The sequence below is a fragment of the Oryx dammah genome, unplaced genomic scaffold (genome assembly GCF_014754425.2).
Source record: "Oryx dammah isolate SB20612 unplaced genomic scaffold, SCBI_Odam_1.1 HiC_scaffold_10, whole genome shotgun sequence".
Lineage (NCBI taxonomy): Eukaryota > Metazoa > Chordata > Mammalia > Artiodactyla > Bovidae > Oryx > Oryx dammah.
The window spans coordinates 15,995,397-16,007,194 of record NW_024070194.1 but is presented as its reverse complement, the minus strand read 5'-3'; positions in this window follow the sequence as shown (position 1 = coordinate 16,007,194).

Genomic DNA, 11,798 nt, shown 5'->3' with positions numbered 1-11,798 from the left:
AAGGCTCTTTACCAAGCATGGATGCCTTTCCTCTGACAGACAACAAAGATTTGGATCCAACTTGCTCATTAGCTTCTTTAGGGACTTGTTGGACATCTTGCCACTGTATGAACAAACAGATGGACTTGGCTGTTGGCCACGAGGATATTTAGGAAGGAGCAGATCCACCTACCCATTGTGAGAAGCCAAACACTCTATCTGAAGGGGGTACACTGCCTCCCAGCTGGTTTTTGAGGAAGTCAGGGGTCTTCAGAGTGTAGTGCCCTGACCAGCAGCATCAGCATCACCCGGGGATTTGTTAAAAATGAGAAGTCTTGGTCTCTACCCTAAACTTACTGAATCAGCTCTGTGGTGGAGGCCAGCACTCTGTACTTTAACAAACCATCTAGGGACTTCCCTGATGGTCTGGTGGTTAAGAGTCTGCCTGCCAATGCAGGGGATATGGGTTTCATCTACGGGCTGGGAAGATTCCACATGTCAAGGGGTAACTAAGCCCATGGGCCACAACTACTCAGCTCATGCTCTAGAGCCTTTGCTCTGCAACAAGAGAAGCTACCTCAATGAGAAACTCAGGCACCACAATGAAGAACAGCCTCTGCTCATCGCAACTGGAGAAAGCCTGCACAGAGCAACAAAGATACAGAACAACCAAAAATAAATAAATTAAATATTAAAAAAAAAAAAACAACAAGCATTCCAGGTGAATTGGGTGCACATTCAAGGTTGAATTGTTAGGTTAAGTTGTAATATGTCTCTTCTTCTCTCTCTTCCCCTCTCTCTTCTCTACCTACCCACCTCCCATCATCCCCCATCCTTTTTCTCCTACAAAACAACACCTTCTCTGAATCCCCTGGGATTGAATCTAAGTACTCAGCTGGATTGTGACTACTGGGGGATCACCAAAAAAGATGCAAGATGATTAAACTCCAGAAAATTGTCAATTTCTCTCAGCTGAACCTTTGAGAGCAGGCCTACCTGGATGAGCTAGAAGACATTTTGATGGTGTCTGAGGCCACAGTATCACACGCTTCTGAGGCAGATACAAGGTCAGACCAGAGTTTGGAGTCTGTGCTCTCCTGGAGCCAGCCTTAGCTGTGCAAAGATGTTTGGAGCAAATAGCTTAGGGGAAGAACAGCAAGTGGGAGAAGAGGTGGAGAAATGGCTGTAGGCGACCACAAAGAGGCCTGGCGCAATGAAATCATTCAGAGAAAAATACAACTTCTGTGGCATGATCTATGGAAATACATCAGCATGTACTGGGCTCTTGAGTGGATTTTCTGAAGGTCTGGGAGCTGTTACTCATAAGTTCAAGGAAAGAGTAGCTCTTGAAGACTGGTGAACTTGGGACACACATGAGACACCCACAAAAAGAAGACACAGTCCACTGATTCTTTTTTTATATATTTATTTATTTAATTTTTGCCTGCCTCAGGTCTTAGTTGCAGCTCTCAGATTCTAGAGTGTAGACTCAGTAGTTGCAACATACAGGTTTATTTGCCCAGAGGCACGTGGGATCTTAGTTCTCTGACTAGGGATCGAACCCACATCTCCCACACTGGAAGGCAGATTCTTAACCACTGGATGACCAGGGAAGTCCCTACTAATTCTTTTAATAAACATTCGCAAATTGCCACGGTGCATGTTGGATTTTAGGTATAGGGCAGATCTGGTACCTCACTCTGGCACTGTGATCCTTTCTAGCAAGCTCTCCAGCCAGCTCCACAGCCATCTCTGGGTCTGCTTAAACCACTCAGGATCCCTGGCAGCTCATGGAAACTAAATTCCAAAGCTTCCTGCTAGGGACTGAGCTATGTACCTCCCAAAATCAGATGTTAAAGCCTAACCCCCAATCGATGGTAATAGGAGTAAGGAATTAATTAAGGTTAAGTGAGGTCATAAGAGTGGAGCTCTAATCTGGTAAAATGAGTGTCCTTACAAGAGACACTGGCATATATACAGTGGAGTACTATTAAGCCATAAAAATGAACTATTGTCATTTGCAAGATCATGGATGCACCTGGAGGGTATGATGCTAAGTGAAATAAGTCGGACAGAGAAGGTCAAATACTGTGTGTTATCACTTATATGTGAACCCTAAAATATGATATAGGTGAGGGACTTTTCTGGTAGTCCAGTGGTTAGGACTTCACCTTTCAATGCAGGGGTACAGGTTCAAGGCCTGGTGGGAGAGCTAAGAGTCCACGTGTCTCTTGGCCAAAAAATCAAAACATAATACAGAAGCAATATTGTAACAAATTCAATAGAGACTTTAAAAGCGGTCCACATCCAAAAAAATCTTTAAAAATAAATAAGTAAATAAAATAAGTATAACACCAACAAAAGACACAAGGGAAGCCTCTCTCTCTCTCTCTCTCCTCTCTCTCTCTGTCATGTGAGGACATGGTGAGAAGGTAGCCAATCTGCAAGGCAGGATCTATGTCCAACAGGTGCATGAAAAGATGTTCAACATCACTAATCATCAAGGAAATGCAATGAAAACCACTATGAGATATCACCTCACACCTGTTACAACAGTTTTTATCAAAAAGACAAGAAATAATAAGTTTCAGTTGATGTGGAGAAAAGGGAACCCTGTTGGTGGGAATGTAAGTTGGTGCAGCCACTATGGAAAACCGCATGGAAGTTCCTCAAAACAATTAAAACTAGGGCTACCATACGATTCAGCAATTTCATTTTTGAGTATTTATTCAAAGAAAACAAAACCACTCATTTGAAAAGATATATGCATCCCCATGTTCGCTGCAACATTATTTACAAGGTATGAAAACAATCTGAGTGTCCGTCAGTGGATGTATGGATAAAGAAAGTGTGGCATAGACATTCAGCTATAAAAAAGGACATCTTGCCAGCTGTGACAACACGGATGGAACTTGAGGGCACTATGATAAGTGAAGTAAGTAAGACAGAGAAAGACAAATACTGTATGATCTTACTTATTTGTGGAATCTAAAGAAAGAAGAAACAAAATAAGCTTATAGATACAGAGAACCGATTGGTGATTGCCAGAGGGGGGGCAGGGAGTGGGCAAAATGGGTGAGGAGAGTTGAAGGTACAGCTTCCAGTTATAAGTAGGTAAGTCATGGGGATATGATGTACAGCATGGTAACTGTAATTAATAATACTGCATTGCATTCTTTTTCCGCATTTTTATTTGTTTACCTTTTTAAAATGTATTTTCACTGCATTGGGTCTTTGTTGTGGTGTGTGGGTCTCTTTTGTTGTGGAGCACAGGTTATAGCGTGTGCAAGCTCAGTAGTTGCAACACGCGGGCTTAGTTGCCCCATGCCATGTGGGATCTTATATTCCTCAACCAGAGATCAAATCTGCATCCCCTGCCCTGGAAGATGGATACTTTTACTTTTTTTTTGGAAGATGGATTCTTAACCACTGGACCACCAGGGAAGTCTCCTGATTTGAACTTTTAGAAAGCAATTATCTCATACCATTTTCGGGAAGATGACTTAAGTTTCTGTTATGATGACTGTTAGAGGCATTTGCAAGAAATAATCTAACTTAAGTTTCACTTGCGTTCATGAAATAAGCTAGATTTATTTTTTTGCTTGCATGCTTAAATGGTTTCGCCTACTCAGGGAATTCTTAAGTCCAGTCTCCATTTTCGTTTTTAACGTTTCTTTAAACCATTGTTTGTAATATGCAGTCCAATCTAAGTTTAAATAATATGATGACAAAGAGGCACATGGGGAAGTCTCTTGCGGGGGCTTCTAGTAGTTTTTCATTCCTAAGAAAGAGATATGAGAAAGAAACGGTGTTTCTGTTTCTCCTGGGAGTGCTGTCATGTCTGGATACACCAAAGCAAACTTGAAACCAACCAGAAGATGGTTAACACACGGAGATGAGCAAGTTCAAGAAAATCACAGGGAAGCAGAGCGGAACCAAGAGCACACTGCGCCTGCAGCCCAACTGAACACTGCCCCTGACATTGTTATAACGGACGATAAATGTTCTTATTACCCAAGCCACAGGGCATCATGGATTTTGATTCCTTGCTGCCAAAACCCTGATACTCACCCCTACTAAAATTTAAGGTCCATAGGGTAACAACTCTGCCCATTTTGTTCCTGGTTATATCCCCAGCCCCTAAAATACCACCTGGTACATGATAGATGCTCAATAAATCCTTGTTAAGGAATTAATGGATGAATTCGTTCAGTGGAAATAATGATATCCATTTGAGATAATTGATGTGAAAATCCTTTGAGAGATGGAAAGCACCAGGCATAACAACCCATTATTAACTATCACGGTTATCTGAGAAGAGCAGCAGGCACCATTCCAGGCAGAGGGGTTGGCCCGAAGCTTTCTAGTAGTGCTCGGCATCCACCGTCCATTATTGCTCAGCATCTGCACAGCCCAGTGGTCCTCAAATATCAGCCCCTCCTTCACCACCTTCACAATTTTTCCTGAGCCAAAGATCATTTATACCGTTATGTACTAGTTCATTAAGTCTACTTTATTATTTTTTTTTTTATTTTTACTTTTGGTGGCTCTAGGTCTTCATCGCTGCGAGGCTTTCTCTAGTTGCAGCGAGAGGGGCTACTCTTCACTGCAGTGTGCAGGCTTCTCATTGGGCTGGTTTCTCTTGTTGTGGAGCACTGGCTCTAGATGCATGGGCTTCAACAGTTTGAGCTACATGGGCTTAGTTGCTCTGCAGAATCTTCCCGGACCAGGAATTGAACCCACATCTCCTGCATTGGCAGGCAGATTCCTGTCCACTGTAGCACAAGGGAAGTCCTCAATAAGTTCAAGTCCTCAGTAAGTTTACATTAGTATGCTCTCTAAAATCAGTTTCCTCCTACACAATTATATTCATGAAACCACAGTTTTCGCATGCTGGTTATATTTTTTCTAAACTGGGTTAAAATAATTCTCTACCTGTCAAAACTTAAAATATGCATTCAGGAATCATCTAAAGTGGTGGTTGACAACCTTTTTCTGGAAAGGGCAGATAATGTATATTTTCAGTACCATGGCAGATAATGTATATTTTCAGTACCATGGCAGATAATGTACATTTTCAGTACCATGGACCATATCTTCACAACTATTCAATTCTACTGCCGTTATGTGAAAGCGTGCGTGCATGTTAAGTCACTTCAATCATGTCCAACTCTTTGCAACCCTATGAACTGGCTACCCCAGGTCTAAACCCATCTTTGATACCACCAAGATTGCAGGTCAGATTTGGATAGCAAGAATAGAGTTGGCCAAAAGGTCAGTTCAGGAATCAGGGAATTTGATTTCAAGCCTCTGCTATTTACTAGCTGTGTGATCACAGGTGGATACATATTTTCTAAGACTAAGTGGATCCATCTGTGAAATGAAGATGCTGTGACCTCATCAGATGGTTGCCAGAACTGGACACAATCATTAATACAAAGAAGCTCTCTGGAAGCCATAAATAAGATGTATATATGAGGGGACTTCCACGGTGGTCCAGTGGTTAAAACTCTGAACTTCCACTGCAGGAGGCCCGAGCTCTATCTCTGGTCAGTGAACTAAGATCCCACATGCCACAAGGTGTGGCAAAAAAAAAGTTGTGTGTGAGTAATTGCTCAGGAGATAAAGTCCCCTGAAATTAAGCAGATATCACCCCTTCTACTTTTCTCTTTCCTCCCACAGGCCTCCTTCACCAGGCCATCTCCACTCTTCTCATCCATCTTGGTACCTACTCACATGAGGAAACACACATGTGTGTTCTTTGCCCCGCTTCTCTGCCTTCCCAATGGACCACACAGCAGGACGCATCACAGGCCCAACTCCATGTTCCCCCAACCATGTCAGTACTTGGCCTGGAGCCTTCCCAACCAACACCTGCTTCATCTTTTTCTTAAGTTCTCTTCCTACCTTCTTCTACTTGAACTTCAGATATACTGTGGAGAAAAGTTAAATGGAGACAGTAGAAACATTTCCAAGTTCATGGGTTTGAAAAAGAGTGCCCTCTTAAAGCTGGATGAGAAATCACTGCCCAGGCTTCTGAATGTCAGACTCTCTGGATGTACTCTGAGAAGCAGGAGGCCGCAGGTGTCCAGATACTCCAATACATTTCATTTCTGTTCTGTTTCCTCCTTCTTTAAGGAAAGGCCATCTACAATTTTCCCCAAGCAGCCTTGGGGGGAAACTTAAGCCTATACATGGGAAATCGTTAGAGATTATTTTCTTATATTTTGAATCCCCCCTTACTTTCAGGCAAGCTAGTTATATGAATTGTCTGAATAAAAAAGACTAATTGGTCCTCCTGCACTTTCCTTTCCTGCTAAGTCTCCTTGAGCATACACCTACAGTCTGCCCGCAGAAGCTGGCGGGAATGGAGCTGTGGACACAGCGAGAGAAGGAGAGGGTGGGATGAGTTAAGAAAGTGGTACTGCCATATATACACCGTCGTGTGGAAAACAGTTACTGGGAAGCTGCTGTGTGACATAGGGAGCCCAGCCTGGCACTCTGTGATGACCTGAGGGGTGGGATGGAGAGCAAGGGGGAGGGAGGCACAGGAGGGAAGGTGTATATATATATTATGACTGATTCGCATTGTTGTATGGCAGAAACCAACACAACATTTTAAAGCAATTTTCCACCAATTAAAAAAATTTTTTAAAGAAGCATATGCTATGTATGGCTGATTCATGTTGACGTTGGGCAGAAACCAACACAATACTGTAAAGCAATTATTCTTCAATTAAAAATAAATAATTTTTTTTAAAAAGAAGCATATGGGAAAATCTTCAGTCCAGTAGTGATGTACTGAAAGACACCACTCCTATGCCAACCACCACCTCTTTTCCCCACTGTGTGAATGCCAGGGGGAAAAGTCCCTCAAGTCTGCAGCCAGGAAATAGATGCTTTGCTTCTTATAAGCAATTGGTACTTTTCCTATGCCATATGTAAGTCTTGTTTTGTCGCTTTGCTTTGGCTGCAGGGAAACTCAGCGTCTACCTCTAATAACCTTCTACACACAGACTTTTCTTCCAATTTCACCCACTCTTCTAACCTTATTTTCTATCATTCTTGATTTCTTTGTTTTCAGCTTACTGTCATGTTATTCCTTTTGTAAGTTGCTTTAAAGCCTATTTAAGTGAATTGGTTATAGACATAAAAACACTTTGAACCTGGTGTGCATTACTGACCAGAGTTCATCTTGGGCACCTGGAAAAATTAGCGTGAATACATCTGAGCCCAAAGGCCAATGTCTTTGAAAGCAAAATCTCCTCCCTAAGATTTTGGATAATTCTCACTTACATTTCGTTGAGTGTGTAATCTGCTCCCTCTAGGTCCAGGGATGCCATGCCTCAACCCAAAACATAAAGTGCAGCTCCTTGGTTCCTAAAAAACAGAGATGATTTTTAAACATAGAATTGTCATGTCTTGTGGATAAGAATCTGCCTGCCAATGCATGGGACACGGGTGTGCTTCCTGGTCTAGGAAGATTCCAAATGCCTTGGGGCAAAAAGTCTGTGTGCCACAACTACTGAGCCCACCCTGTTCTCCACAAGAAGAGAAGCCCCACCACAATGAGAAGCCCAAGCAATGCAAGGAAGAGAAGACCCCACTTGGTACAACTAGAGAAAGCCCTCGCTCAGCAATGAAGACCTGGTGCTACCAAAAAGAAAATAAATTTTTGGTTTATTAAAAGGGCCATGTCATTCAGCCATTCCACTTATGGGTATACAACCAAAAGAACTGAAAGTGGGAACATAGATATTTGTACACTGATGCTTGTAGCAGCATTATTCAAAATAGCCAAAAGGTAGAATCCATCAAATGTCCATCAACAGATGAATGCCACATAAACACAGTATGGTATATAGAAACAATGGAATATTAATCAGCTCTAAAAAGGAATACCATTGGGACTTCCCTGGTGGTCCAGTGGTTAAGACTTTGCCTTCCAATACAAGGGATGTGGGTTGGACCCCTGGTTGGGGAACTAAGATCCCACATGCCTTGAAGTCAAAAATCCAAAACAGAAATAGCAGCAATACTGTGACAAATTCAATAAAGACCATTAAAAATGGTCCACATCCAAAAATATTTTTTTTAAAAAAGGATTACCATTGACATATGCTATAAAAAGATGAACCTTGAATACAGTAATGACAAGTGAAAGAAACCATTCACAAAAGGATAAATGTTGCATAATTCCACTTACATGAAGTACTTAGAGTAAGTCACACTCATAAGACAGAGAGTAGAACAGTGGTTACCGGGGCTGGGAGGAGCAGAGGATGGTAAGGAGGTGTTTGATGGGTATTGAATTTCAGTTCGGGAAGATGAAAAAGTCTGGAGAAGGATGGCAGTGATGGTTGCACTACGATGGGAATGCTCACAGAACTGCCACAGAACTGTACACTTAAAAACAGTTAACGTGGTAATTTTCATGTTATATAAAACATATTTTCCCACAATGCTTTAAAATGTTTAAAGTAAGACAAACATGTATCACTTATATGTGGAATCTAAAAAATGATAAAAGTGAACTTGTCTATAAAACAGAAATAGAGTCACAGATGTAGAAAACAGTCTTACGGTTACCAGGGGGCAATGAGAGGAGGGATAAGTTGGGAGACTGGGCTTGACACGTAGCATACTAACATACACATATAATAGACAACTAATAAGTACCTGCTGTGTAGCACAGGGAACTCTACTCAGTGGTCTGTAATGACCTAGATGGGAAAAGACTCTTAAAAAAGAGAATGTATGTATATGTCAAGGAGGAAACAGAACAAGTTCTATCTTGAAAGCAGGACTCCATCTTGGGCCAGACTGTGGACTTTGAGCTATATGCCCAGTATCTATGAAAACGACATACCAACTGGAAAACCAGGCCCCCGGAAGGAAGAGCCCCAGGGCTCTCCATCCCTAAAAGAATACCCTAATTATCTGTGTAACCGAATAGAATCATACATTCTATTATGCTTATTGGAGAGTGACCACAAGCCTATTGATAATTGTCCCCTGTTAACTACCGAGGCTTAAGGCATATGAATCACGGGTTAACTTTGATTGTATCTTTCTTTTTCCTTTGTTCAGACTAATTTCAGGGAATTTGAGAAGGTGGGTTTGGGTACGTATGCTTAAGATATATAAGGTTGTCACAAAAACTGGTCGTAGTCCTTGGCTAAGAGGAGACTCTGCTTTGGGCCTGCTGGTGTAATAAACTGCACTCCACTATCTGCATTGTCCTTCTGAGTGAGTTTGCTTCCTGGAACACGTGGCTACAACATGTGTACGCCTGATTCACTTTGTTGTTTGCCTGAAACTAACACAATATTGTAAATCAACTATTCTCCAATAAAAAATTTTTTTAATGTTTAGTGCTGCTCCTCTGCCAGTTTTAACCAAAGGGAATCCACTAAAACAAAGATTCCTAAACATCTCAGACCTTACAAAAGAGTTAAGGGATGTTCAGAGGAAATTACATAATGCACCACCCAGAAAAAGATTCTCTAACCTACATTCAGGATTGCCATTCTGAAAGGTCCCTTGTGGTCACCTTGAAGCCTGAGTTTTCTTTTACATTTTCACCATACTCATCTCCCTCTTCATTTTGGTTCCTCTCTGGTCCCTCCCCTCCTCTGCATTTCAACTCAGTCTGTTCTGAAATTTCCATTTCCCCCCTCATTTACCATGTAAATAAGTTCAATTGTCTCCAATATCTACAAACTTGCATTCAGCGTCTTCCACTGAATGGAAGCCACCTCCTTTGGAAGGCTGATGTAATTGTATGTACCATTATTTCTGGGGACCGGTCAGGTAAACTTGAAAGAAAGTGTTCAAGGATGTAAGTGGCTATACAAAAGGTTAACTCACTTCACTGCCTTGATAGTACAGGTAAGGGGATGGTCAACCCATTAACAGAAAGACCTGCTCCAAATCAAATAGCCTACAAGAACCACATAGATTATTCTGCCTTTCCAAGGCAACCCCCTTCACTGGAATGCTTACTTTCTTCGAGATTCTGTTTTATTGATAATCACCCTTCTCAATTCCATTTTCTCCTCTGTCCTCCCAGTGGCCCTATGTGTCAAGAGAACATTGGGTTCAAGCATTGGAGTTCAAATGTCCGATGAACTAAAAAACAAAAATAAGTCTTCCTCAACTCTCATCAGCCCAATGGTTCATTGTGTGCATGCTAACATGCTTCCGTCGTGGCCAGCTGTTTGCGACCCTATGGACCGTAGCCCTCTAGACTCTGTCCATGGGATTCTCCAGACAAGAATGCTGCAGTGGGTTGCCATGCCCTGCTCCAGGGGATCGTCCCCACCCAGGGACTAAAGCCACATCTCTTGCATCTCCTGCATTGGCAGGCAGATTCATTACCACTGGTGCCACCTGGGAAGACCAATGGTCTTTTATCTCATCTCACATTTCTTTAGAAAGAAGAAACCTGTAAGCAAAGTCCTCAACAATGGGTTTTGTATCCACAGAGGTCAACGTCCCAGGGCACAAACAGAGTGGAGAAGGATGAAGGGTAGACCCATAGAGGCCAGTGGAGACTATCCAGCCACTTCACCCTGGCAGGTTTTCAATGCATCCAAATACAGAAGCCTCTCATATTTATATATTTAGCCCAGGGACTTCCCTGGTGGTCCAGTGGTTAAGACTTCATCTTCCAATGAAGTGGATGCAGGTTCCATCCCTGGTCCATCAGCTAAGATCTCACAAGCCTCACGGCCAAAGAAAAAAGAAGAAAACATGAAAGAGCAGCAATATTGTAACAAATTCAATAAAGACTTTAAAAATGGTTCACATCATCAAAAAATCTTAAAAAAATAAAATTTAGAGGCTGGCCAGATTCAGATTTGAGTTTGTGTCCAAAATACTTATAGCTGTCTGTGTGCTTCTGTTAGCCCCAAATCAGGAGTTATATAATATCGTTTGAGTGTAATAAGCACAATTACGGTCCAGATCTTGATTTCTAAATACTATTCTTCCATAAAAATAAACCAAGATCCTTAGAGAAATGATGGATCTCGAGGCTGAGGCAGACAAAGTACAAGGTGAGTGTGAAATACCTTCTTCCCCTAGAAGGTAAGGAAGTGCTCTAAGAAAGATGGAGACATATCAGAAGGACATGCAATCCAGCTTAAACGGACTCCCACTGGACAAATCTGGTATAACTCAGTATCAAAATAAATGATGATATTAAAGAATTATAACCCAAGGAATAAAATAAAGATCCATGAGTCTGCACTAATATAAACAGATACCTATATAAGTAAATAAGAAGGAAACATTCTTCCTTCAAAGTACAATGTCAATTAATATGCAACTTCATATTTGGTAGGGATTTATTGTGAAATAATTTAAAATTTATAGAACAGTTACAAAAAACAGAACAAAGATCTCCTATGTACATTTCACTAAAATTCCCCAATTGCTGTTTCACTATATTTAACTACCAAAACAAAGTCTTGCATAGTTGAATTACAGTATGCAAATTTCCACCCTCATTTCCCAACCAACATCTCCTTATACATGTATGTTGGCATAGATATGAAAGCATATCCTTACAATAATTTTTTGGCAGTGGAATTAATGTGTTAAGTGTTCTCAACTCAAATATTATCCAGTTGCCCTTTATAATAGCTTCCTAGAGCTGCTATAACAAATTACTACAAATATGGTGGCTTACAACAGCAGAAATTTATTCTCTCACAGTTCTGGAAGCCAGAGTCCAAAATCAAGGTGACAACAGGGTTACAACAGGGAGGATCCTTCCTTGCCTTTCTCAGCTTCTGGTGAGAAACACTCACCAG